General features: G+C 53.4%; 1 long non-coding RNA gene and 3 other non-coding genes across 51 annotated transcripts in view; all 4 read right to left on the reverse strand.

Moving 5' to 3' along the window:
• Nucleotides 1–1,885, reverse strand: part of LOC129013555 (uncharacterized) — a 50,990-nt gene extending 49,105 nt beyond the window's left edge. For 47 of the 48 annotated variants that reach the window (XR_010123894.1, XR_010123897.1, XR_010123875.1 and 44 more), the window contains exon 1: nucleotides 1,748–1,885. This is a non-coding gene — a long non-coding RNA (uncharacterized LOC129013555). Of the gene's footprint in view, nucleotides 1–1,197; nucleotides 1,583–1,747 lie in introns of those variants that run through there. The other variant, XR_010123898.1, reaches the window with a different exon arrangement.
• On the reverse strand, nucleotides 1,481–1,575 carry LOC129014883 (small nucleolar RNA SNORD116). The gene has a single exon (XR_008494408.1). It is a non-coding gene; the product is annotated as a small nucleolar RNA SNORD116 (small nucleolar RNA).
• Nucleotides 1,886–4,095: 2,210 nt separating the features above from the next.
• Nucleotides 4,096–4,190, reverse strand: LOC129014881 (small nucleolar RNA SNORD116). The gene has a single exon (XR_008494406.1). It is a non-coding gene; the product is annotated as a small nucleolar RNA SNORD116 (small nucleolar RNA).
• Nucleotides 4,191–6,841: 2,651 nt separating this feature from the next.
• Nucleotides 6,842–6,937, reverse strand: LOC129014887 (small nucleolar RNA SNORD116). The gene has a single exon (XR_008494412.1). It is a non-coding gene; the product is annotated as a small nucleolar RNA SNORD116 (small nucleolar RNA).
• Nucleotides 6,938–7,031: the final 94 nt, after the last annotated feature.

Genomic DNA, 7,031 nt, shown 5'->3' on the forward strand with positions numbered 1-7,031 from the left:
AACAGGACGTCCACACCTGATGCCCCAAAGGCCAGGTGGACAAGACGCACCACTTAACATTGTCCTTGCATTGGTCATCTCACAGGGCTTCCCTGCACTGACCTCAGAGGCAATGTCCCATCGTGCAGTCAGCTTGACCGCATTCCCACCCACAACAATGCCTGCAAGTCAGCACCACCTCAACACCAGCACCAGGTGTAGATACACGTGGCTACTAAGTGAGCTGCGAGCTGTAGAACCACCAATCCTTTCCAACTTTCCTAAGCCAACCACAAGCCCTTCAACATGGCATGGCTGTCCTGGCTGCGCTGTGACTGCAAACCAGCTAAGGGAACTGAGACGCTTCATCACCCCAGGGCGTAGCAGAATCCAACACTTGAATATCACCATCATACAGAGGCACGGAGGCATCCCAAGTCAAAAGATTCTCTGTGGCAACGCCCCTGGGATTGCACATATGTTGCCTGGAATCTGGAATACACACAGACCTTCATGAATAGCCCCAAGTGTGACTAGAGCCCATGGGAAAGGCCCGGGGCAGAGCCAGAGCCAGGGCACATTCCCTCTGGATGCCTTCGGGATGGAAGCTGCTTTCCAAGTGGGAAAGTGGATCCACAGCACTATTTGCTCACACGAGCTGCAGCAGGTGGGGCCATCCGGCAATGGCAGGCCAAGAGACCATTTCCAGGAAGACGTACACAACAGTGGAGCCCACTACTCTGCCATGAAGACCAGAAGTGACCAAGGGCTGTGGGTTCAAGCCTGACCCTCGTGTTCACTGTGACCTGCCCTCAATGACCCCTGCTGGCTGAGCTGTCATCTGCCAGAGAAATCCATGTAAAGCCCATCACTGCCAAATACAGCCCCAGACCACTGATGACACACATGTCCACATGAGCCCTCTACCACCTTTTCTCTGGAATACCTTCCCGCCCAGGCCTCTGCCATTGCACCACGAGCATCTCACAGCTCAGGAGGTGAAGAAATCCCTGCTGGGGAGGCCCTGTGACCAACCCTGGAAGGAGAGCCAAAGAGGCTTTGGATATCTGCTGGGACACCCATTACTCTTCCCCATCACCTTGGCACTCCCTTGTCCTCAGGTAACCGGAAATCAAGACAAAGATCTGCCTGAGGCACACACCTCATGCTATCCTTGGCAAAAAAATCGGACCCACTCCTGTGTGCGGTGACACCTACCGTTGAGATCTGGGTCTTCCTTCCTGGGAGCTCACCAAGCTGAGGCCAGCCACACACTCCTTGAGGCCTGCAAAATTTCTGCACTCTTCCATGGCTGCCACACCATAACAAAGCAGACAATTCGCCCATGACTCTCTCACCCGTCTACGTCGCACAGAGGGAATGTTCCTAACCTAAGTGTGATGGGAGACTTTGGCCTGTGGATGCCCTGGGAAGTGGAACCTGTGGGAACTAGTGGAAGTTGTCTCTCAATCCTACAGTCCCCGGCAGAGGCAAATGTGCTGGACCTCAGTTCCGATGAGAACGACGGTAGGAGTTCTCACTCATTTTGTTCAGCTTTTCCAAGGAATGTTTTTTTGGAGGACTCATCATCGATCCAAGCACATTTGAAGAGGCAGGACATTTGACACCACAGGCTGGGCAGTGGGTGAGCCGATGACCTTAAAGACCACGGCCATGCCCTTAATGGCCTGCTGAAGAACTGCTCCTTGTGGGTCTCAGAAACCCTAAAGACGCCCTCAGTCATCATGCGGGACAGAGGAATGCTTACCGTCCTGAGCCATCCAGCAGCATGGGGTGCACCACGGACGCCAGGCCACACCGAATCCAGGACTCCACGGGGCCTTCATTGCTCAGAAGCATCAACCATCTTCCTTTCAGCAGGCGGCAGGCCTCCCACAGCAACTGCCCCTTAGAAGTGTAAAGAAATCACACGCATTCTTAAGAAACAGGCCAAGGTCCACTGGTCACCTCTTCAATGCAATTCTTCCTTACAGGGCAACTCACACACCTACTTTTCCTTGGCCTCCATTACCATGAATATACCTCACCCGTGTCACTCTGTGAACACCTAGGAAGCGTGTGTGACCAAAATGACAGCATGCGCCCATTGCTGAATCTATTTGCCTGTGGCTATGCACGCGTGTGTGTGTGTGAGAGTGAGTGTGTCTGTGTGTATGTGTGTCTCCCTCATGCACATGTGTTTCCCAACAACCACAAGGGGTGGTCATAGTCTGCAGCCTCTAGACCTGAACCTCCTCACAACCCGAAAGCTCAAGACCCAGGCCTTCAATCAGTAGGATGTGAACTTTGACCTTGAGGCCATGCGGATATAGGCCCGAGGTCCCCTGCCTAACAGCCACCAAGCCTGGCATGAGCACACACTCCTCCTCACAGGGCATCTGATGTTGTGACCAGACACTGTCTCTGGCCGCCCTCTCAGGTGAGGCACATGTGGCGGAAAACCAACCACAACCAGCACTGGAGGGCACCATCGCAAAGTCCAGCACATCAGTTTGAAACTCGGTGTCAAGGCCAGAGGCGGTCTTCCCAACCCAGCCAAATGATCTCAAGACACGGGCTTCCTCCCCTCCACTCAGTCCACATGCCCGCACCATGCCCTCAGGACATCCTAGCTAATGGCTGCTATTCCAAGAGGACATCTCCACTTGACCCCCTAAGGACAAGGTTGACAGGACACACCGCCTGTCATCTTTCTTGGACTGGACACATCTACAGGGCTTCCCTGCACCGACCTCTGAGGCAACGTCCCATCACACAGCCAACTTGACCTCACTACTACCCACCACAATGCCTACAAGTCAACACTGTCTCAACACCATGGGGTCTACATGCACGTTCCTGCTAAGTGAGCTGCAAGCCGTAGAACCACCAACCTTTTCAGCTTTCCTAAGCCAACCGTGTGCCCTTCAGTGTGACATGCCTGTCCTGGCCGTGCTGAGACTTCAAACCAGTTAAGGGAGCTGAAATTCTTCACCACGCCTAGGGCATAGCGGAATGCAACACTGGAACATCGCCAACACGCAGAGGTGCAGAGGCATCCCAAGTCAAGAGACTCTCTGTGGCAATGCCCCGGGACTGCATACGCATTGCCCGGAACGCACACAGACCTCCGTGGATAGCCCCACGCATGACTGGAACCCACTGGAGAATCCCAGGCCAGGGCCAGGGCACATTCCCACTGGATGCCTTCAGAATGGAAATTGCTTTCCAAGCAGGAAAGAGGATCCAGAGCAGTATTTGCTCACATGAGCTGAAACAGGTGGGGCCACCCAACAATGCATGCCAAGAAACCATTTCCAGAAAGGTGTGCACAACGGTGGAGCCCACTACTTGGCTGAGAAGATCAGAAGTGACCCAGGGCCACAGATACCATCCCAACACTCACTTGCCCAGAGTCATGCCCTCAAAGACCCATCCTGGCTGACCTGTCATCCACCAGAGAAATCCATAGAAAGACCATCACTAAGTGACAGCCTAATGCAGCTGATGACACACATGTCCACATGAGCCCTCCACCACCTTTTCTGTGGGGTACCGTCCTGCCCAAGCCTTGGTCACTGCACCATGGTCATCTCATGGCTAGGGATGCAAAGAAATCCATGCCAGGGGGCACCTGTGACTGATGCTGGAAGGAGGGCCAAAGAGGCTTTAGCCGTCTGCAGTGACACCCATTGCTCTGCGCTCTCCTCCATCACCTTGGAACTCCCCTGTAATCAGCAAGTGGAAAATGAAGACCAAGGTCTACCTGAGGCTTGGGCCTCATGCTCTCCTTGGCAGGGGAACTGTGACCTGGTCCTCTGCACAAAGACACCTGCTGCGAGGCTCGGGTCTCCCTTCCTGGGAGTTCACCAAGCCAAGACCAGCCATATACAACCCTAGGTCAAAACACTTCCACCTGCTTCCGTGGCTGCCACAACATCACAGAGTGGCCGATCCCCCCACAACTGTCCCATCCGTCTATGTCATACAGAGGAAATGTTCCTAACATGCATGTGACAGGAGAATTTCATCTGTACATGCCCTGGGTGGTGGAACGCATGGGAACCAGTGGAAGTTGTCCCTCGCTCCTACAGTCCCCAGAGGAGGCAATGTGCTGGACCTCAGTTCCGATGAGAACGACGGTATGAGTTCTCACTCATTTTGTTCAGCTTTTCCAAGGAATGTTTTTATGGGGGACTCATCATCGATCCAAGCACATTCGAAGAGGCAGGACGTTTGACACCACAGGCTGGGCAGTGGGTGAGCCGACGACCTTAAACACCTTCGGCATCCTGGGGAACCCAGAGCCACACCACTGAGCAATGGACACAGACAATCAACTCTGGGAGTGGAACTCGCCATGCCATTAGTGGCCTGCTGAGAAACAGCTCTTGTAGGTCTCAAAATTCAAAAGACACCTCTGCACACAGGGCAGAGGAATGCTTACCCTCCTGAGCCACTCACCAGCATGGGGTGCACCACAGATGCCAGGCCACACCAAATCAGGACTCAAGGCAGCCTCCTTTGGTCAGAAGAATTGACCATCTTCCTTGCCAGCAAGCGGCAGACCTCTCATGACAACTGCTGCTGAGAAGTGTAAAGAAATCAAATGCATGCTTGAGAAATGGGCCCAAGTCCACTGGTCACCACTTCAATCCCATTCTTTCCCACAGGGAAACTTGCACACTGGCTTCTCCTTGGGCTCCATGACAGACCTCCATCTTCATGAATATACCTGACCCATGTCACTCTGTGGACACCTAGGAAGCACATGTGACCAGAACAATAGCACATACCCATTGCTGCATCTATTTGCCTGTGGCTGTGCACGCCTGTGCATGTGTAGGTGTGTGTGTCAGAGTGAGTGTGTCTGTGTGTATGTGTCTCCCTCACACACGTGTTTCCCAACAGCACAACAGGTTGTCATAGTTTGCAGCCTCCAGACCTGGAAACCATCCCCACGCCTGCAACCAAAAGGCTCAAGACCCAGGCCTTCAATCAGTAGGATGTGAATTTTGACCTAAGGGACAGACAGACATTGGCCTGATGTCCCTTGACTAACAGCCAGCACCCCCGGTGCAAGCACACAGTCCTCCTTATGGGGCATATAATGTCGTGACCAGACACTGTCTCTGGCCACCCTCCCAGGTAATGCACACCTGGCACCAAACCAACCAAAACTCACACTGGAAAGCACCTTTGCAATGGCCAGCATGTTGGTCCTAAACACGGCATCAAGGCCAGAGACAGTCTTCTGAACCCAGCCAAAGGACCTCAAGACACACACTTCCTTCCTCCAATCAGTTCACATGCCCGCACCATGCCTTCAGGACACACAAAGGGAATGGCTAGTTTTCCAACAGCATATTCCTGCCTGAACCCCTAAAGACAAGGTGGACAGGACACACCACCTTTCATTTTCCTTGCATTGGACACACCTACAGGGCTTCGCTGCACCGACATCTGAGGCAACATCCCATCATGCAGCCAACTTAACTGCACTACCAACCACCCCAACATCAGCAAGTCAACACCACCTCAACACCACCACCAGGTTTACATGCAAACAGCTATGAAGCCAGCTGCGAGACACAGAACCACCAACCCTGTCCTAAGGCAACTATGTGCCATGCCAATGTGGCATGGCTGTCCTGGCTGCACTGTGATGTCAAACCGGTTAAGTGAGCTGAAATGCTTCATTGCCCTGAGGATGTAGCAGAATCCAATACTGGAACATCGCCAACACACAAAGGTGAGGAGGCATCCCAAATCAAGAGACTCTCCGCAGCAGTGCCCCTGGTATTGCACATGCATTGCCTGGAATGCACATGGACCTCCATGAATACGCCAAGTGTGACTGGACCCCATCGGAGAGTCCCAGGCCAGGGCCAGGGCCAGGGCACATTCCCTCTGGACGCCTTTGGGATGGAAGCTGCTTTCAAAGCAGGAAATGGGATCCAGAGCAGTATTTGCTCACACGAGCTGCAGCAGGTGGGGCCTCCTAGCAACGGCAGGCCAAGAGACCATTTCCAGGAAGATGGACACTTCTGCTACTCTGCCGGGAAGACTAGAATGACCCAGGACCACAGGCATCAGCCTGACCCTCGTGCTCCCTAGGATCTGCCCTTGAAGACCCCCAATGGCCAACCTGTCAACCACCAGAGAAATCCATGGAAAGCCCATCACCACCAAATGACAGCCCAAGACCACTGATGACATCCGTGTCCATGCAAGCCCTCTACAACCTTTTCTCTGGGGTACCTTCCTGCCCAGGCTTGGCCACAACACCACAGGAATCTCACAGCTCGAGAGGTGAAAAATTCTGTGCTGGGGGCCCCCTGGGACCGACCGTGAAAGGAGGGAGAAAAAGGCTTTAGCTGTCTGCCACAACATCCATTGCTGTGCACTCTCCCCATCACCCTTGGCACTCCCCCGTCCTCAGCTAACCAAAGATCAAGACCAAGGACTGTCTGAGGCCTGGGCCTCTTGCTCTCCTTGAAAGCAGAACTGGGACACGTATCTGGTCCTTTATGCAAGGATGCCCACAGCGATTTCCAGGTCCCCCTTCCTGGGAGCTCACCAAGCCGAGACCAGCCCCACATCTCCTAAGCCTGCGACATTTCCATCCACTTCCATGGCCACTACGCCATCACAGAGCAGCCAATCACTCTATGACTCTCCGACCCGTGTACCTGACACAGAGGGAATGTTCCTTTTATTTTTTTTTGCGGGACGGGGGGGAATGTTCGTCATATGCATATGACAGGAGACTTTCATCTGTGAACGCCATGGGTGGTAGAACCTATAGGGACTAGTGGAAGTTGTCCCTCATTACTAAAGGCCCCAGAGGAAGCAATGTGCTGGACCTCAGTTCCGATGAGAACGACGGTATGAGTTTTCACTCATTTTGTTCAGCTTTTCCAAGGAATGTTTTTTTTGGAGGACTCATCATCGATCCAAGCACATTCAAAGAGGCAGGACATTTGACACTGCAGGCTGGGCAGTGTGCGAGCTGATGACCTTAAAGGCCTCGACCATGCCCTTAATGGCCA

This window comes from Pongo pygmaeus, chromosome 16 (assembly GCF_028885625.2).
Source record: "Pongo pygmaeus isolate AG05252 chromosome 16, NHGRI_mPonPyg2-v2.0_pri, whole genome shotgun sequence".
In the NCBI taxonomy this organism is placed as follows: domain Eukaryota; kingdom Metazoa; phylum Chordata; class Mammalia; order Primates; family Hominidae; genus Pongo; species Pongo pygmaeus.